Here is a 21,702-nt window from a genome sequence, read left to right as displayed (position 1 = left end):
TTCTGGTGACAATGTAGTTTGTTTTTGTCAATTACCATTTTAATAATAGGGTAAAGAAAATTAAGTGGATTTTTTAAAGAAAATAATACTTTCAATATACTATTAAAACAAATTAAAATGGTAAAAGTTATTGTACTTTAATGAAAAATAAAAGAGCAAAAATATCAATCCCAGTTTTGGATTACTTTAATTAACAAAAAAATATGCATATAGCAGAGGATAGTTTTAATCTGCCTACCTCTGGGTTATGGGCCCAGCATGCTTCCATTGCAGTACTTTGCTGCACATGTAAGTGCAAGAGATCCTGAAGCACTCACTCATCATGGGAAAGTACCAATGTGTTTCTTCGTTGGTGGATGGAAGAAACATCTTACAAAAACTCTCCAGATTATTGACTTTTTAAAGTTTTTCTAGGAAACGTTTTAGATGAATGCTTATTAGCCTTTGTCAGTATATACTTTTGCAAAGTGTCTCTGTGGCGCAATCAGTTAGTGTGAACGGCTATAAACCAAAAGGTTGGTGGTTCAATCCCACCCAGGGACATAATTGACCTGGTGATCAGATTTTGGTGATCTTTAAGTAGACAAGTCAACATTTCAAACCCCCTCTTATGGTGTAGGGTACCTGGCCTTCTCTGATGTAATCAGAGTTAGATTTGATTCAGTGATTTTATAAAAACAGCTAGGAAGCACAATTTAGCAGTGGGTTGCAGAGAAAAAGAAATATGCTGGCAAAAAAATCCAATTGAGTGATTAAACAGCTCTTAATTTTCTGGCTTTATTTTTATGCTAACAAATTTGTTCTCTGAAAAGTGTCCACAAAGCCAAGTCTCTGATTAACACCTTTGTAGGGATGGTTTTTCACCTATTACTAAATTAAACTTGCTTCATTGGAAAGGCAGCAAGATGCATCCTCATTTCAATGTCTACTGAAATAATACAGGTTGACACCAGGAAACATTATCGCCACTGCATCCTTGCTGCTTTCTCATGTGGAAGTCTGTTTAATGTGAAAACAAGGTGATATCTAATTAGCACACAGGTAAGGAATTAAGAAAATCTTTATTTAAGGGTGAAGATGTTTCTCACAAAATCGTTGCCCCAATGCATCATTGAAATTCAAGCTGGAAAGATGATTTTAATATATCACTTGTACATTTTGTATTGCTCTTCTGGTGACAATGTAGTTTGTTTTTGTCAATTACCATTTTAATAATAGGGTAAAGAAAATTAAGTGGATTTTTTAAAGAAAATAATATTTTCAATATACTATTAAAACAAATTAAAATGGTAAAAGTTATTGTACTTTAATGAAAAATAAAAGAGCAAAAATATCAATCCCAGTTTTGGATTACTTTAATTAACAAAAAAATATGCATATAGCAGAGGATAGTTTTAATCTGCCTACCTCTGGGTTATGGGCCCAGCATGCTTCCATTGCAGTACTTTGCTGCACATGTAAGTGCAAGAGATCCTGAAGCACTCACTCATCATGGGAAAGTACCAATGTGTTTCTTCGTTGGTGGATGGAAGAAACATCTTACAAAAACTCTCCAGATCATTGACTTTTTAAAGTTTTTCTAGGAAACGTTTTAGATGAATGCTTATTAGCCTTTGTCAGTATATACTTTTGCAAAGTGTCTCTGTGGCGCAATCAGTTAGTGTGAACGGCTATAAACCAAAAGGTTGGTGGTTCAATCCCACCCAGGGACATAATTGACCTTGTGATCAGATTTTGGTGATCTTTAAGTAGACAAGTCAACATTTCAAACCCCCTCTTATGGTGTAGGGTACCTGGCCTTCTCTGATGTAATCAGAGTTAGATTTGATTCAGTGATTTTATAAAAACAGCTAGGAAGCACAATTTAGCAGTGGGTTGCAGAGAAAAAGAAATATGCTGGCAAAAAAATCCAATTGAGTGATTAAACAGCTCTTAATTTTCTGGCTTTATTTTTATGCTAACAAATTTGTTCTCTGAAAAGTGTCCACAAAGCCAAGTCTCTGATTAACACCTTTGTAGGGATGGTTTTTCACCTATTACTAAATTAAATTTGCTTCATTGGAAAGGCAGCAAGATGCATCCTCATTTCAATGTCTACTGAAATAATACGGGTTGACACCAGGAAACATTAACGCCACTGCATCCTTGCTGCTTTCTCATGTGGAAGTCTGTTTAATGTGAAAACAAGGTGATATCTAATTAGCACACAGGTAAGGAATTAAGAAAATCTTTATTTAAGGGTGAAGATGTTTCTCACAAAATCGTTGCCCCAATGCATCATTGAAATTCAAGCTGGAAAGATGATTTTAATATATCACTTGTACATTTTGTATTGCTCTTCTGGTGACAATGTAGTTTGTTTTTGTCAATTACCATTTTAATAATAGGGTAAAGAAAATTAAGTGGATTTTTGAAAGAAAACAATACTGTCAATATACTATTAAAACAAATTAAAATGGTAAAAGTTATTGTACTTTAAGTAAAAATAAAAGAGCAAAAATATCAATCCCAGTTTTGATTACTTAAATTAACAAAAAAAATGCATATAGCAAAGGATAGTTTCAATCTGCCTACCTCTGGGTTATGGGCCCAGCATGCTTCCATTGCAGTACTCTCCTGCACATGTAAGTGCAAGAGATCCTGAAGCACTCACTCATCATAGGAAAGTACCAATGTGTTTCTTCGTTGGTTGATGGAAGAAACATCTTACAAAAACTCTCCAGATTATTGACTTTTTAAAGTTTTTCTAGGAAACGTTCTAGATGTATGCTTATTAGCCTTTGTCAGTATGTACTTTTTGCAAAGTGTCTCTGTGGCGCAATCGGTTAGTGTGTCCGGCTACTAACCAAAAGGTTGGTGGTTCAATCCCACCCAGGGACGTAATTGACCTTGTTATCAGATTTTGGTGATCTTTAAGTAGACAAGTCAAAATTTCAAACCCCCTGTTATGGTGTAGGGTACCTGGCCTTTTCTGATGTAATCAGAGTTAGATTTGATTCAGTGATTTAATAAAAACAGCTAGGAAGCACAATTTAGCAGTGGGTTGCAGAGAAAAAGAAATATGCTGGCAAAAAAAATCCAATTGAGTGATTAAACAGCTCTTCATTTTCTGGCTTTATTTTTATGCTAACAAATTTGTTCTCTGAAAAGTGTCCACAAAGCCAAGTCTCTGATTAACACCATTGTAGGGATGGTTTTTCACCTATTACTAAATTAAACTTGCTTCATTGGAAAGGCAGCAAGATGCATCTTCATTTCAATGTCTACTGAAATAATACAGGTTGACACCAGGAAACATTACCGCCACTGCATCCTTGCTGCTTTCTCATGTAGAAGTCTGTTTAATGTGAAAACAAGGTGATATCTAATTAGCACACAGGTAAGGAATTAAGAAAATCTTTATTTAAGGGTGAAGATGTTTCTCACAAAATCGTTGCCCCAATGCATCATTGAAATTCAAGCTGGAAAGATGATTTTAATATATCACTTGTACATTTTGTATTGCTCTTCTGGTGACAATGTAGTTTGTTTTTGTCAATTACCATTTTAATAATAGGGTAAAGAAAATTAAGTGGATTTTTGAAAGAAAACAATACTGTCAATATACTATTAAAACAAATTAAAATGGTAAAAGTTATTGTACTTTAAGTAAAAATAAAAGAGCCAAAATATCAATCCCAGTTTTGGATTACTTTAATTAACAAAAAAAAATGCATATAGCAGAGGATAGTTTCAATCTGCTTACCTCTGGGTTATGTGCCCAGCATGCTTCCATTGCTGTACTCTGCTGCACATGTAAGTGCAGTAGATCCTGAAGCACTCACTCATCATGGGAAAGTACCAATGTGTTTCTTCGTTGGTTGATGGAAGAAACATCTTACAAAAACTCTCCAGATTATTGACTTTTTAAAGTTTTTCTAGGAAACGTTTTAGATGAATACTTATTAGCCTTTGTCAGTATGTACTTTTGCAAAGTGTCTCTGTGGCGCAATCAGTTAGTGTGTATGGCTATTAACCAAAAGGTTGGTGGTTCAATCCCACCCAGGGACGTAATTGACGTTGTTATCAGATTTTGGTGATCTTTAAGTAGACAAGTCAAAATTTCAAAACCCCTCTTATGGTGTAGGGTACCTGGCCTTCTCTGATGTAATCAGAGTTAGATTTGATTCAGTGATTTTATAAAAACAGCTAGGAAGCACAATTTAGCAGTGGGTTGCAGAGAAAAAGAAATATGCTGGCAAAAAAATCCAATTGAGTGATTAAACAGCTCTTCATTTTCTGGCTTTATTTTTATGCTAACAAATTTGTTCTCTGAAAAGTGTCCACAAAGCCAAGTCTCTGATTAACACCTTTGTAAGGATGGTTTTTCACCTATTACTAAATTAAACTTGCTTCATTGGAAAGGCAGCAAGATGCATCCTCATTTCAATGTCTACTGAAATAATACAGGTTGACACCAGGAAACATTATCGCCACTGCATCCTTGCTGCTTTCTCATGTGGAAGTCTGTTTAATGTGAAAACAAGGTGATATCTAATTAGCACACAGGTAAGGAATTAAGAAAATCTTTATTTAAGGGTGAAGATGTTTCTCACAAAATCGTTGCCCCAATGCATCATTGAAATTCAAGCTGGAAAGATGATTTTAATATATCACTTGTACATTTTGTATTGCTCTTCTGGTGACAATGTAGTTTGTTTTTGTCAATTACCATTTTAATAATAGGGTAAAGAAAATTAAGTGGATTTTTTAAAGAAAATAATACTTTCAATATACTATTAAAACAAATTAAAATGGTAAAAGTTATTGTACTTTAATGAAAAATAAAAGAGCAAAAATATCAATCCCAGTTTTGGATTACTTTAATTAACAAAAAAATATGCATATAGCAGAGGATAGTTTTAATCTGCCTACCTCTGGGTTATGGGCCCAGCATGCTTCCATTGCAGTACTTTGCTGCACATGTAAGTGCAAGAGATCCTGAAGCACTCACTCATCATGGGAAAGTACCAATGTGTTTCTTCGTTGGTGGATGGAAGAAACATCTTACAAAAACTCTCCAGATTATTGACTTTTTAAAGTTTTTCTAGGAAACGTTTTAGATGAATGCTTATTAGCCTTTGTCAGAATATACTTTTGCAAAGTGTCTCTGTGGCGCAATCAGTTAGTGTGGACGGCTATAAACCAAGAGGTTGGTGGTTCAATCCCACCCAGGGACATAATTGACCTTGTGATCAGATTTTGGTGATCTTTAAGTAGACAAGTCAACATTTCAAACCCCCTCTTATGGTGTAGGGTACCTGGCCTTCTCTGATGTAATCAGAGTTAGATTTGATTCAGTGATTTTATAAAAACAGCTAGGAAGCACAATTTAGCAGTGGGTTGCAGAGAAAAAGAAATATGCTGGCAAAAAAAATCCAATTGAGTGATTAAACAGCTCTTCATTTTCTGGCTTTATTTTTATGCTAACAAATTTGTTCTCTGAAAAGTGTCCACAAAGCCAAGTCTCTGATTAACACCTTTGTAGGGATGGTTTTTCACCTATTACTAAATTAAACTTGCTTCATTGGAAAGGCAGCAAGATGCATCTTCATTTCAATGTCTACTGAAATAATACAGGTTGACACCAGGAAACATTACCGCCACTGCATCCTTGCTGCTTTCTCATGTAGAAGTCTGTTTAATGTGAAAACAAGGTGATATCTAATTAGCACACAGGTAAGGAATTAAGAAAATCTTTATTTAAGGGTGAAGATGTTTCTCACAAAATCGTTGCCCCAATGCATCATTGAAATTCAAGCTGGAAAGATGATTTTAATATATCACTTGTACATTTTGTATTGCTCTTCTGGTGACAATGTAGTTTGTTTTTGTCAATTACCATTTTAATAATAGGGTAAAGAAAATTAAGTGGATTTTTTAAAGAAAATAATACTTTCAATATACTATTAAAACAAATTAAAATGGTAAAAGTTATTGTACTTTAATGAAAAATAAAAGAGCAAAAATATCAATCCCAGTTTTGGATTACTTTAATTAACAAAAAAATATGCATATAGCAGAGGATAGTTTTAATCTGCCTACCTCTGGGTTATGGGCCCAGCATGCTTCCATTGCAGTACTTTGCTGCACATGTAAGTGCAAGAGATCCTGAAGCACTCACTCATCATGGGAAAGTACCAATGTGTTTCTTCGTTGGTGGATGGAAGAAACATCTTACAAAAACTCTCCAGATTATTGACTTTTTAAAGTTTTTCTAGGAAACGTTTTAGATGAATGCTTATTAGCCTTTGTCAGTATATACTTTTGCAAAATGTCTCTGTGGCGCAATCAGTTAGTGTGAACGGCTATAAACCAAAAGGTTGGTGGTTCAATCCCACCCAGGGACGTAATTGACCTTGTGATCAGATTTTGGTGATCTTTAAGTAGACAAGTCAACATTTCAAACCCCCTCTTATGGTGTAGGGTACCTGGCCTTCTCTGATGTAATCAGATTTGATTCAGTGATTTTATAAAAACAGCTAGGAAGCACAATTTAGCAGTGGGTTGCAGAGAAAAAGAAATATGCTGGCAAAAAAATCCAATTGAGTGATTAAACAGCTCTTAATTTTCTGGCTTTATTTTTATGCTAACAAATTTGTTCTCTGAAAAGTGTCCACAAAGCCAAGTCTCTGATTAACACCTTTGTAGGGATGGTTTTTCACCTAATACTAAATTAAATTTGCTTCATTGGAAAGGCAGCAAGATGCATCCTCATTTCAATGTCTACTGAAATAATACGGGTTGACACCAGGAAACATTAACGCCACTGCATCCTTGCTGCTTTCTCATGTGGAAGTCTGTTTAATGTGAAAACAAGGTGATATCTAATTAGCACACAGGTAAGGAATTAAGAAAATCTTTATTTAAGGGTGAAGATGTTTCTCACAAAATCGTTGCCCCAATGCATCATTGAAATTCAAGCTGGAAAGATGATTTTAATATATCACTTGTACATTTTGTATTGCTCTTCTGGTGACAATGTAGTTTGTTTTTGTCAATTACCATTTAAATAATAGGGTAAAGAAAATTAAGTGGATTTTTGAAAGAAAACAATACTGTCAATATACTATTAAAACAAATTAAAATGGTAAAAGTTATTGTACTTTAAGTAAAAATAAAAGAGCAAAAATATCAATCCCAGTTTTGTTTACTTAAATTAACAAAAAAAATGCATATAGCAAAGGATAGTTTCAATCTGCCTACCTCTGGGTTATGGGCCCAGCATGCTTCCATTGCAGTACTCTGCTGCACATGTAAGTGCAAGAGATCCTGAAGCACTCACTCATCATAGGAAAGTACCAATGTGTTTCTTCGTTGGTTGATGGAAGAAACATCTTACAAAAACTCTCCAGATTATTGACTTTTTAAAGTTTTTCTAGGAAACGTTTTAGATGAATGCTTATTAGCCTTTGTCAGTATATACTTTTGCAAAATGTCTCTGTGGCGCAATCAGTTAGTGTGAACGGCTATAAACCAAAAGGTTGGTGGTTCAATCCCACCCAGGGACGTAATTGACCTTGTGATCAGATTTTGGTGATCTTTAAGTAGACAAGTCAACATTTCAAACCCCCTCTTATGGTGTAGGGTACCTGGCCTTCTCTGATGTAATCAGATTTGATTCAGTGATTTTATAAAAACAGCTAGGAAGCACAATTTAGCAGTGGGTTGCAGAGAAAAAGAAATATGCTGGCAAAAAAATCCAATTGAGTGATTAAACAGCTCTTAATTTTCTGGCTTTATTTTTATGCTAACAAATTTGTTCTCTGAAAAGTGTCCACAAAGCCAAGTCTCTGATTAACACCTTTGTAGGGATGGTTTTTCACCTAATACTAAATTAAATTTGCTTCATTGGAAAGGCAGCAAGATGCATCCTCATTTCAATGTCTACTGAAATAATACGGGTTGACACCAGGAAACATTAACGCCACTGCATCCTTGCTGCTTTCTCATGTGGAAGTCTGTTTAATGTGAAAACAAGGTGATATCTAATTAGCACACAGGTAAGGAATTAAGAAAATCTTTATTTAAGGGTGAAGATGTTTCTCACAAAATCGTTGCCCCAATGCATCATTGAAATTCAAGCTGGAAAGATGATTTTAATATATCACTTGTACATTTTGTATTGCTCTTCTGGTGACAATGTAGTTTGTTTTTGTCAATTACCATTTAAATAATAGGGTAAAGAAAATTAAGTGGATTTTTGAAAGAAAACAATACTGTCAATATACTATTAAAACAAATTAAAATGGTAAAAGTTATTGTACTTTAAGTAAAAATAAAAGAGCAAAAATATCAATCCCAGTTTTGTTTACTTAAATTAACAAAAAAAATGCATATAGCAAAGGATAGTTTCAATCTGCCTACCTCTGGGTTATGGGCCCAGCATGCTTCCATTGCAGTACTCTGCTGCACATGTAAGTGCAAGAGATCCTGAAGCACTCACTCATCATAGGAAAGTACCAATGTGTTTCTTCGTTGGTTGATGGAAGAAACATCTTACAAAAACTCTCCAGATTATTGACTTTTTAAAGTTTTTCTAGGAAACGTTCTAGATGTATGCTTATTAGCCTTTGTCAGTACGTACTTTTTACAAAGTGTCTCTGTGGCGCAATCGGTCAGTGTGTATGGTTACTAACCAAAAGGTTGGTGGTTCAATCCCACCCAGGGACGTAATTGACCTTGTTATCAGATTTTGGTGATCTTTAAGTAGACAAGTCAAAATTTCAAACCACCTGTTATGGTGTAGGGTACCTGGCCTTCTCTGATGTAATCAGAGTTAGATTTGATTCATTGATTTTATAAAAACAGCTAGGAAGCACAATTTAGCAGTGGGTTGCAGAGAAAAAGAAATATGCTGGCAAAAAAAAACCCAATTGAGTGATTAAACAGCTCTTCATTTTCTGGCTTTATTTTTATGCTAACAAATTTGTTCTCTGAAAAGTGTCCACAAAGCCAAGTCTCTGATTAACACCTTTGTAGGGATGGTTTTTCACCTATTACTAAATTAAACTTGCTTCATTGGAAAGGCAGCAAGATGCATCCTCATTTCAATGTCTACTGAAATAATACAGGTTGACACCAGGAAACATTAACGCCACTGCATCCTTGCTGCTTTCTCATATAGAAGTCTGTTTAATGTGAAAACAAGGTGATATCTAATTAGCACACAGGTAAGGAATTAAGAAAATCTTTATTTAAGGGTGAAGATGTTTCTCACAAAATCGTTGCCCCAATGCATCATTGAAATTCAAGCTGGAAAGATGATTTTAATATATCACTTGTACATTTTGTATTGCTCTTCTGGTGACAATGTAGTTTGTTTTTGTCAATTACCCTTTTAATAATAGGGTAAAGAAAATTAAGTGGATTTTTTAAAGAAAACTATACTGTCAATATACTATTAAAACAAATTAAAATGGTAAAAGTTATTGTACTTTAAGTAAAAATAAAAGAGCAAAAATATCAATCCCAGTTTTGATTACTTAAATTAACAAAAAAAATGCATATAGCAAAGGATAGTTTCAATCTGCCTACCTCTGGGTTATGGGCCCAGCATGCTTCCATTGCAGTACTCTGCTGCACATGTAAGTGCAAGAGATCCTGAAGCACTCAGTCATCATGGGAAAGTACCAATGTGTTTCTTTGTTGGTTGATGGAAGAAACATCTTACAAAAACTCTCCAGATTATTGACTTTTTAAAGTTTTTCTAGGAAACGTTCTAGATGTATGCTTATTAGCCTTTGTCAGTATGTTCTTTTTGCAAAGTGTCTCTGTGGCGCAATCAGTTAGTGTGTCCGGCTACTAACCAAAAGGTTGGTGGTTCAATCCCAACCAGGGACGTAATTGACCTTGTTATCAGATTTTGGTGATCTTTAAGTAGACAAGTCAAAATTTCAAACCCCCTGTTATGGTGTAGGGTACCTGGCCTTCTCTGATGTAATCAGAGTTAGATTTGAGTCATTGATTTTATAAAAACAGCTAGGAAGCACAATTTAGCAGTGGGTTGCAGAGAAAAAGAAATATGCTGGCAAAAAAAATCCAATTGAGTGATTAAACAGCTCTTCATTTTCTGACTTTATTTTTATGCTAACAAATTTGTTCTCTGAAAAGTGTCCACAAAGCCAAGTCTCTGATTAACACCTTTGTAGGGATGGTTTTTCACCTATTACTAAATTAAACTTGCTTCATTGGAAAGGCAGCAAGATGCATCCTCATTTCAATGTCTACTGAAATAATATAGGTTGACACCAGGAAACATTATCGCCACTGCATCCTTGCTGCTTTCTCATGTGGAAGTCTGTTTAATGTGAAAACAAGGTGATATCTAATTAGCACACAGGTAAGGAATTAAGAAAATCTTTATTTAAGGGTGAAGATGTTTCTCACAAAATCGTTGCCCCAATGCATCATTGAAATTCAAGCTGGAAAGATGATTTTAATATATCACTTGTACATTTTGTATTGCTCTTCTGGTGACAATGTAGTTTGTTTTTGTCAATTACCATTTTAATAATAGGGTAAAGAAAATTAAGTGGATTTTTTAAAGAAAATAATACTTTCAATATACTATTAAAACAAATTAAAATGGTAAAAGTTATTGTACTTTAATGAAAAATAAAAGAGCAAAAATATCAATCCCAGTTTTGGATTACTTTAATTAACAAAAAAATATGCATATAGCAGAGGATAGTTTTAATCTGCCTACCTCTGGGTTATGGGCCCAGCATGCTTCCATTGCAGTACTCTGCTGCACATGTAAGTGCAAGAGATCCTGAAGCACTCAGTCATCATGGGAAAGTACCAATGTGTTTCTTTGTTGGTTGATGGAAGAAACATCTTACAAAAACTCTCCAGATTATTGACTTTTTAAAGTTTTTCTAGGAAACGTTCTAGATGTATGCTTATTAGCCTTTGTCAGTATGTACTTTTTGCAAAGTGTCTCTGTGGCGCAATCAGTTAGTGTGTCCGGCTACTAACCAAAAGGTTGGTGGTTCAGTCCCAACCAGGGACGTAATTGACCTTGTTATCAGATTTTGGTGATCTTTAAGTAGACAAGTCAAAATTTCAAACCCCCTGTTATGGTGTAAGGTACCTGGCCTTCTCTGATGTAATCAGAGTTAGATTTGATTCATTGATTTTATAAAAACAGCTAGGAAGCACAATTTAGCAGTGGGTTGCAGAGAAAAAGAAATATGCTGGCAAAAAAAAATCCAATTGAGTGATTAAACAGCTCTTCATTTTCTGGCTTTATTTTTATGCTAACAAATTTGTTCTCTGAAAAGTGTCCACAAAGCCAAGTCTCTGATTAACACCTTTGTAGGGATGGTTTTTCACCTATTACTAAATTAAACTTGCTTCATTGGAAAGGCAGCAAGATGCATCCTCATTTCAATGTCTACTGAAATAATACAGGTTGACACCAGGAAACATTAACGCCACTGCATCCTTGCTGCTTTCTCATGTAGAAGTCTGTTTAATGTGAAAACAAGGTGATATCTAATTAGCACACAGGTAAGGAATTAAGAAAATCTTTATTTAAGGGTGAAGATGTTTCTCACAAAATCGTTGCCCCAATGCATCATTGAAATTCAAGCTGGAAAGATGATTTTAATATATCACTTGTACATTTTGTATTGCTCTTCTGGTGACAATGTAGTTTGTTTTTGTCAATTACCCTTTTAATAATAGGGTAAAGAAAATTAAGTGGATTTTTTAAAGAAAACTATACTGTCAATATACTATTAAAACAAATTAAAATGGTAAAAGTTATTGTACTTTAAGTAAAAATAAAAGAGCAAAAATATCAATCCCAGTTTTGATTACTTAAATTAACAAAAAAAATGGATATAGCAAAGGATAGTTTCAATCTGCCTACCTCTGGGTTATGGGCCCAGCATGCTTCCATTGCAGTACACTGCTGCACATGTAAGTGCAAGAGATCCTGAAGCACTCAGTCATCATGGGAAAGTACCAATGTGTTTCTTCGTTGGTTGATGGAAGAAACATCTTACAAAAACTCTCCAGATTATTGACTTTTTAAAGTTTTTCTAGGAAACGTTCTAGATGTATGCTTATTAGCCTTTGTCAGTAAGTTCTTTTTGCAAAGGGTCTCTGTGGCGCAATCGGTTAGTGTGTCCGGCTACTAACCAAAAGGTTGGTGGTTCAATCCCACCCAGGGACGTAATTGACCTTGTTATCAGATTTTGGTGATCTTTAAGTAGACAAGTCAAAATTTCAAACCCCCTGTTATGGTGTAGGGTACCTGGCCTTCTCTGATGTAATCAGAGTTAGATTTGATTCATTGATTTTATAAAAACAGCTAGGAAGCACAATTTAGCAGTGGGTTGCAGAGAAAAAGAAATATGCTGGCAAAAAAAAATCCAATTGAGTGATTAAACAGCTCTTCATTTTCTGGCTTTATTTTTATGCTAACAAATTTGTTCTCTGAAAAATGTCCACAAAGCCAAGTCTCTGATTAACACCTTTGTAGGGATGGTTTTTCACCTATTACTAAATTAAACTTGCTTCATTGGAAAGGCAGCAAGATGCATCCTCATTTCAATGTCTACTGAAATAATACAGGTTGACACCAGGAAACATTAACGCCACTGCATCCTTGCTGCTTTCTCATGTGGAAGTCTGTTTAATGTGAAAACAAGGTGATATCTAATTAGCACACAGGTAAGGAATTAAGAAAATCTTTATTTAAGGGTGAAGATGTTTCTCACAAAATCGTTGCCCCAATGCATCATTGAAATTCAAGCTGGAAAGATGATTTTAATATATCACTTGTACATTTTGTATTGCTCTTCTGGTGACAATGTAGTTTGTTTTTGTCAATTACCCTTTTAATAATAGGGTAAAGAAAATTAAGTGGATTTTTTAAAGAAAACTATACTGTCAATATACTATTAAAACAAATTAAAATGGTAAAAGTTATTGTACTTTAAGTAAAAATAAAAAAGCAAAAATATCAATCCCAGTTTTGATTACTTAAATTAACAAAAAAAAAATGCATATAGCAAAGGATAGTTTCAATCTGCCTACCTCTGGGTTATGGGCCCAGCATGCTTCCATTGCAGTACTCTGCTGCACATGTAAGTGCAAGAGATCCTGAAGCACTCAGTCATCATGGGAAAGTACCAATGTGTTTCTTTGTTGGTTGATGGAAGAAACATCTTACAAAAACTCTCCAGATTATTGACTTTTTAAAGTTTTTCTAGGAAACGTTCTAGATGTATGCTTATTAGCCTTTGTCAGTATGGACTTTTTGCAAAGTGTCTCTGTGGCGCAATCAGTTAGTGTGTCCGGCTACTAACCAAAAGGTTGGTGGTTCAATCCCAACCAGGGACGTAATTGACCTTGTTATCAGATTTTGGTGATCTTTAAGTAGACAAGTCAAAATTTCAAACCCCCTGTTATGGTGTAGGGTACCTGGCCTTCTCTGATGTAATCAGAGTTAGATTTGATTCATTGATTTTATAAAAAAAGCTAGGAAGCACAATTTAGCAGTGGGTTGCAGAGAAAAAGAAATATGCTGGCAAAAAAAAAATCCAATTGAGTGATTAAACAGCTCTTCATTTTCTGGCTTTATTTTTATGCTAACAAATTTGTTCTCTGAAAAGTGTCCACAAAGCCAAGTCTCTGATTAACACCTTTGTAGGGATGGTTTTTCACCTATTACTAAATTAAACTTGCTTCATTGGAAAGGCAGCAAGATGCATCCTCATTTCAATGTCTACTGAAATAATACAGGTTGACACCAGGAAACATTAACGCCACTGCATCCTTGCTGCTTTCTCATGTAGAAGTCTGTTTAATGTGAAAACAAGGTGATATCTAATTAGCACACAGGTAAGGAATTAAGAAAATCTGTATTTAAGGGTGAAGATGTTTCTCACAAAATTGTTGCCCCAATGCATCATTGAAATTCAAGCTGGAAAGATGATTTTAATATATCACTTGTACATTTTGTATTGCTCTTCTGGTGACAATGTAGTTTGTTTTTGTCAATTACCCTTTTAATAATAGGGTAAAGAAAATTAAGTGGATTTTTTAAAGAAAACTATACTGTCAATATACTATTAAAACAAATTAAAATGGTAAAAGTTATTGTACTTTAAGTAAAAATAAAAGAGCAAAAATATCAATCCCAGTTTTGATTACTTAAATTAACAAAAAAAATGCATATAGCAAAGGATAGTTTCAATCTGCCTACCTCTGGGTTATGGGCCCAGCATGCTTCCATTGCAGTACACTGCTGCACATGTAAGTGCAAGAGATCCTGAAGCACTCAGTCATCATGGGAAAGTACCAATGTGTTTCTTCGTTGGTTGATGGAAGAAACATCTTACAAAAACTCTCCAGATTATTGACTTTTTAAAGTTTTTCTAGGAAACGTTCTAGATGTATGCTTATTAGCCTTTGTCAGTATGGTCTTTTTGCAAAGTGTCTCTGTGGCGCAATCGGTTAATGTGTCCTGCTACTAACCAAAAGGTTGGTGGTTCAATCCCACCCAGGGACGTAATTGACCTTGTTATCAGATTTTGGTGATCTTTAAGTAGACAAGTCAAAATTTCAAACCTCCTGTTATGGTGTAGGGTACCTGGCCTTCTCTGATGTAATCAGAGTTAGATTTGATTCATTGATTTTATAAAAACAGCTAGGAAGCACAATTTAGCAGTGGGTTGCAGAGAAAAAGAAATATGCTGGCAAAAAAAAACCCAATTGAGTGATTAAACAGCTCTTCATTTTCTGGCTTTATTTTTATGCTAACAAATTTGTTCTCTGAAAAGTGTCCACAAAGCCAAGTCTCTGATTAACACCTTTGTAGGGATGGTTTTTCACCTATTACTAAATTAAACTTGCTTCATTGGAAAGGCAGCAAGATGCATCCTCATTTCAATGTCTACTGAAATAATACAGGTTGACACCAGGAAACATTAACGCCACTGCATCCTTGCTGCTTTCTCATATAGAAGTCTGTTTAATGTGAAAACAAGGTGATATCTAATTAGCACACAGGTAAGGAATTAAGAAAATCTTTATTTAAGGGTGAAGATGTTTCTCACAAAATCGTTGCCCCAATGCATCATTGAAATTCAAGCTGGAAAGATGATTTTAATATATCACTTGTACATTTTGTATTGCTCTTCTGGTGACAATGTAGTTTGTTTTTGTCAATTACCCTTTTAATAATAGGGTAAAGAAAATTAAGTGGATTTTTTAAAGAAAACTATACTGTCAATATACTATTAAAACAAATTAAAATGGTAAAAGTTATTGTACTTTAAGTAAAAATAAAAGAGCAAAAATATCAATCCCAGTTTTGATTACTTAAATTAACAAAAAAAATGCATATAGCAAAGGATAGTTTCAATCTGCCTACCTCTGGGTTATGGGCCCAGCATGCTTCCATTGCAGTACTCTGCTGCACATGTAAGTGCAAGAGATCCTGAAGCACTCAGTCATCATGGGAAAGTACCAATGTGTTTCTTTGTTGGTTGATGGAAGAAACATCTTACAAAAACTCTCCAGATTATTGACTTTTTAAAGTTTTTCTAGGAAACGTTCTAGATGTATGCTTATTAGCCTTTGTCAGTATGTTCTTTTTGCAAAGTGTCTCTGTGGCGCAATCAGTTAGTGTGTCCGGCTACTAACCAAAAGGTTGGTGGTTCAATCCCAACCAGGGACGTAATTGACCTTGTTATCAGATTTTGGTGATCTTTAAGTAGACAAGTCAAAATTTCAAACCACTTGTTATGGTGTAGGGTACCTGGCCTTCTCTGATGTAATCAGAGTTAGATTTGATTCATTGATTTTATAAAAACAGCTAGGAAGCACAATTTAGCAGTGGGTTGCAGAGAAAAAGAAATATGCTGGCAAAAAAAAATCCAATTGAGTGATTAAACAGCTCTTCATTTTCTGGCTTTATTTTTATGCTAACAAATTTGTTCTCTGAAAAGTGTCCACAAAGCCAAGTCTCTGATTAACACCTTTGTAGGGATGGTTTTTCACCTATTACTAAATTAAACTTGCTTCATTGGAAAGGCAGCAAGATGCATCCTCATTTCAATGTCTACTGAAATAATACAGGTTGACACCAGGAAACATTAACGCCACTGCATCCTTGCTGCTTTCTCATGTAGAAGTCTGTTTAATGTGAAAACAAGGTGATATCTAATTAGCACACAGGTAAGGAATTAAGAAAATCTTTATTTAAGGGTGAAGATGTTTCTCACAAAATCGTTGCCCCAATGCATCATTGAAATTCAAGCTGGAAAGATGATTTTAATATATCACTTGTACATTTTGTATTGCTCTTCTGGTGACAATGTAGTTTGTTTTTGTCAATTACCCTTTTAATAATAGGGTAAAGAAAATTAAGTGGATTTTTTAAAGAAAACTATACTGTCAATATACTATTAAAACAAATTAAAATGGTAAAAGTTATTGTACTTTAAGTAAAAATAAAAGAGCAAAAATATCAATCCCAGTTTTGATTACTTAAATTAACAAAAAAAAAATGCATATAGCAAAGGATAGTTTCAATCTGCCTACCTCTGGGTTATGGGCCCAGCATGCTTCCATTGCAGTACTCTGCTGCACATGTAAGTGCAAGAGATCCTGAAGCACTCACTCATCATGGGAAAGTACCAATGTGTTTCTTCATTGGTTGATGGAAGAAACATCTTACAAAAACTCTCCAGATTATTGACTTTTTAAAGTTTTTCTAGGAAACGTTCTAGATGTATGCTTATTAGACTTTGTCAGTATGTACTTTTTGCAAAGTGTCTCTGTGGCGCAATCGGTTAGTGTGTCCGGCTACTAACCAAAAGGTTGGTGGTTCAATCCCAACCAGGGACGTAATTGACCTTGTTATCAGATTTTGGTGATCTTTAAGTAGACAAGTCAAAATTTCAAACCCCCTGTTATGGTGTAGGGTACCTGGCCTTCTCTGATGTAATCAGAGTTAGATTTGATTCAGTGATTTTATAAAATTAGCTAGGAAGCACAATTTAGCAGTGGGTTGCAGAGAAAAAGAAATATGCTTGCAAAAAAAATCCAATTGAGTGATTAAACAGCTCTTCACTTTCTGGCTTTATTTTTATGCTAACAAATTTGTTCTCTGAAAAGTGTCCACAAAGCCAAGTCTCTGATTAACACCTTTGTAGGGATGGTTTTTCACCTATTACTAAATTAAACTTGCTTCATTGGAAAGGCAGCAAGATGCATCCTCAATTCAATGTCTACTGAAATAATACAGGTTGACACCAGGAAACATTAACGCCACTGTATCCTTGCTGCTTTCTCATGTGGAAGTCTGTTTAATGTGAAAACAAGGTGATATCTAATTAGCACACAGGTAAGGAATTAAGAAAATCTTTATTTAAGGGTGAAGATGTTTCTCACAAAATCGTTGCCCCAATGCATCATTGAAATTCAAGCTGGAAAGATGATTTTAATATATCACTTGTACATTTTGTATTGCTCTTCTGGTGACAATGTAGTTTGTTTTTGTCAATTACCATTTTAATAATAGGGTAAAGAATATTAAGTGGATTTTTGAAAGAAAACAATACTGTCAATATACTATTAAAACAAATTAAAATGGTAAAAGTTATTGTACTTTAAGTAAAAATAAAAGAGCCAAAATATCAATCCCAGTTTTGGATTACTTTAATTAACAAAAAAAAAATGCATATAGCAGAGGATAGTTTCAATCTGCCTACCGCTGGGTTATGGGCCCAGCATGCTTCCATTGCTGTACTCTGCTGCACATGTAAGTGCAAGAGATCCTGAAGCACTCACTCATCATGGGAAAGTACCAATGTGTTTCTTCGTTGGTTGATGGAAGAAACATTTTACAAAAACTCTCCAGATTATTGACTTTTTAAAGTTTTTCTAGGAAACGTTTTAGATGAATGCTTATTAGCCTTTGTCAGTATATACTTTTGCAAAGTGTCTTTGTGGCGCAATCAGTTAGTGTGCACGGCTAATAACCAAAAGGTTGGTGGTTCAATCCCACCCAGGGACGTAATTGACCTTGTTATCAGATTTTGGTGATCTTTAAGTAGACAAGTAAAAATTTCAAACCCCCTGTTCTGGTGTAGGGTACCTGGCCTTCTCTGATGTAATCAGAGTTAGATTTGATTCAGTGATTTTATAAAAACAGCTAGGAAGCACAATTTAGCAGTGGGTTGCAGAGAAAAAGAAATATGCTGGCAAAAAAAATCCAATTGAGTGATTAAACAGCTCTTAATTTTCTGGCTTTATTTTTATGCTAACAAATTTGTTCTCTGAAAAGTGTCCACAAAGCCAAGTCTCTGATTAACACCTTTGTAAGGATGGTTTTTAACCTATTACTAAATTAAACTTGCTTCATTGGAAAGGCAGCAAGATGCATCCTCATTTCAATGTCTACTGAAATAATACAGGTTGACACCAGGAAACATTAACGCCACTGCATCCTTGCTGCTTTCTCATGTGGAAGTCTGTTTAATGTGAAAACAAGGTGATATCTAATTAGCACACAGGTAAGGAATTAAGAAAATCTTTATTTAAGGGTGAAAATGTTTCTCACAAAATCGTTGCCCCAATGCATCATTGAAATTCAAGCTGGAAAGATGATTTTAATATATCACTTGTACATTTTGTATTGCTCTTCTGGTGACAATGTAGTTTGTTTTTGTCAATCACCATTTTAATATTAGGGTAAAGAAAATTAAGTGGATTTTTGAAAGAAAACAATACTGTCAATATACTATTAAAACAAATTAAAATGGTAAAAGTTATTGTACTGTAAGTAAAAATAAAAGAGCCAACATATCAATCCCAGTTTTGGATTACTTTAATTGACAAAAAAAATGCATATAGCAGAGGATAGTTTCAATCTGCCTACCTCTGGGTTATGTGCCCAGCATGCTTCCATTGCTGTACTCTGCTGCACATGTAAGTGCAATAGATCCTGAAGCACTCACTCATGATGGGAAAGTACCAATGTGTTTCTTCGTTGGTTGATGGAAGAAACATCTTACAAAAACTCTCCAGATTATTGACTTTTTAAAGTTTTTCTAGGAAACGTTTTAGATGAATGCTTATTAGCCTTTGTCAGTATGTACTTTTGCAAAGTGTCTCTGTGGCGCAATCAGTTAGTGTGTATGGTTATTAACCAAAAGGTTGGTGGTTCAATCCCACCCAGGGACGTAATTGACTTTGTTATCAGATTTTGGTGATCTTTAAGTAGACAAGTCAAAATTTCAATCCCCCTCTTATGGTGTAGGGTACCTGGCCTTCTCTGATGTAATCAGAGTTAGATTTGATTCAGTGATTTTATAAAAACAGCTAGGAAGCACAATTTAGCAGTGGGTTACAGAGAAAAAGAAATATGCTGGCAAAAAAATCCAATTGAGTGATTAAACAGCTCTTCATTTTCTGGCTTTATTTTTATGCTAACAAATTTGTTCTCTGAAAAGTGTCCACAAAGCCAAGTCTCTGATTAACACCTTTGTAAGGATGGTTTTTCACCTATTACTAAATTAAACTTGCTTCATTGGAAAGGCAGCAAGATGCATCCTCATTTCAATGTCTACTGAAATAATACAGGTTGACACCAGGAAACATTAACGCCACGTGGAAGTCTGTTTAATGTGAAAACAAGGTGATATCTAATTAGCACACAGGTAAGGAATTAAGAAAATCTTTATTTAAGGGTGAAAATGTTTCTCACAAAATCGTTGCCCCAATGCATCATTGAAATTCAAGCTGGAAAGATGATTTTAATATATCACTTGTACATTTTGTATTGCTCTTCTGGTGACAATGTAGTTTGTTTTTGTCAATTACCATTTTAATAATAGGGTAAAGAAAATTAAGTGGATTTTTAAAAGAAAACAATACTTTCAATATACTATTAAAACAAATTAAAATGGTAAAAGTTATTGTACTTTAATGAAAAATAAAAGAGCAAAAATATCAATCCCAGTTTTGGATTACTTTAATTAACAAAAAAAATGCATATAGCAGAGGATAGTTTTAATCTGCCTACCTCTGGGTTATGGGCCCAGCATGCTTCCATTGCAGTACTCTGCTGCACATGTAAGTGCAAGAGATCCTGAAGCACTCACTCATCATGGGAAAGTACCAATGTGTTTCTTCGTTGGTGGATGGAAGAAACATCTTACAAAAACTCTCCAGATTATTGACTTTTTAAAGTTTTTCTAGGAAACGTTTTAGATGAATGCTTATTAGCCTTTGTCAGTATGTACTTTTGCAAAGTGTCTCTGTGGCGCAATCAGTTAGTGTGTACGGCTATAAACCAAAAGGTTGGTGGTTCAATCCCACCCAGGGACGTAATTGACCTTGTTATCAGATTTTGGTGATCTTTAAGTAGACAAGTCAAAATTTCAAATCCCCTCTTATGGTGTAGGGTACCTGGCCTTCTCTGATGTAATCAGAGTTAGATTTGATTCAGTGATTTTATAAAAACAGCTAGGAAGCACAATTTAGCAGTGGGTTGCAGAGAAAAAGAAATATGCTGGCAAAAAAATCCAATTGAGTGATTAAACAGCTCTTCATTTTCTGGCTTTATTTTTATGCTAACAAATATGTTCTCTGAAAAGTGTCCACAAAGCCAAGTCTCTGATGAACACCTTTGTAAGGATGGTTTTTCACCTATTACTAAATTAAACTTGCTTCATTGGAAAGGCAGCAAGATGCATCCTCATTTCAATGTCTACTGAAATAATACAGGTTGACACCAGGAAACATTAACGCCAATGCATCCTTGCTGCTTTCTCATGTGGAAGACTGTTTAATGTGAAAACAAGGTGATATCTAATTAGCACACAGGTAAGGAATTAAGAAAATCTTTATTTAAGGGTGAAGATGTTTCTCACAAAATCGTTGCCCCGATGCATCATTGAAATTCAAGCTGGAAAGATGATTTTAATATATCACTTGTACATTTTGTATTGCTCTTCTGGTGACAATGTAGTTTGTTTTTGTCAATTACCATTTTAATAATAGGGTAAAGAAAATTAAGTGGATTTTTGAAAGAAAACAATACTGTCAATATACTATTAAAACAAATTAAAATGGTAAAAGTTATTGTACTTTAAGTAAACATAAAATAGCTAACATATCAATCTCAGTTTTGGATTACTTTAACAAAAAAAATGCATATAGCAGAGGATAGTTTCAATCTGCCTACCTCTGGGTAATGGGCCCAGCATGCTTCCATTGCAGTACTCTGCTGCACATGTAAGTGCAAGAGATCCTGAAGCACTCACTCATCATGGGAAAGTACCAATGTGTTTCTTCGTTGGTTGATTTAAGAAAATTCTTACAAAAACTCTCCAGATTATTGACTTTTTAAAGTTTTTCTAGGAAACGTTCTAGATTAATGCTTATTAGCCTTTGTCAGTATGTAGTTTTTGCAAAGTGTCTCTGTGGCGCAATCGGTTAGTGTGTCCGGCTACTACCCAAAAGGTTGGTGGTTCAATCCCACCCAGGGACGTAATTGACCTTGTTATCAGATTTTGGTGATCTTTAAGTAGACAAGTCAAAATTTCAATCCCCCTCTTATGGTGTAGGGTACCTGGCCTTCTCTGATGTAGTTAGATTTGATTCATTGATTTTATAAAAACAGCTAGGAAGCAC

General features: G+C 34.7%; 3 non-coding genes across 3 annotated transcripts; all 3 read left to right on the top strand.

Annotated features, from left to right (window-relative positions):
- The first annotated feature begins 2,806 nt into the window (after window positions 1–2,806).
- On the top strand, window positions 2,807–2,880 carry TRNAS-ACU (transfer RNA serine (anticodon ACU)). Its single transcript has one exon. It is a non-coding gene; the product is annotated as a tRNA-Ser (tRNA).
- A 5,758-nt stretch (window positions 2,881–8,638) lies between these two features.
- On the top strand, window positions 8,639–8,712 carry TRNAS-ACU (transfer RNA serine (anticodon ACU)). The gene has a single exon. It is a non-coding gene; the product is annotated as a tRNA-Ser (tRNA).
- A 3,437-nt stretch (window positions 8,713–12,149) lies between these two features.
- TRNAS-ACU (transfer RNA serine (anticodon ACU)) lies at window positions 12,150–12,223 on the top strand. Its single transcript has one exon. It is a non-coding gene; the product is annotated as a tRNA-Ser (tRNA).
- Window positions 12,224–21,702: the final 9,479 nt, after the last annotated feature.

Source organism: Pseudophryne corroboree, chromosome 8 (genome assembly GCF_028390025.1).
Source record: "Pseudophryne corroboree isolate aPseCor3 chromosome 8, aPseCor3.hap2, whole genome shotgun sequence".
Lineage (NCBI taxonomy): Eukaryota > Metazoa > Chordata > Amphibia > Anura > Myobatrachidae > Pseudophryne > Pseudophryne corroboree.
The sequence above is the reverse complement of the archived record's forward strand: the minus strand, read 5'-3'. Positions and strand labels throughout refer to the sequence as shown.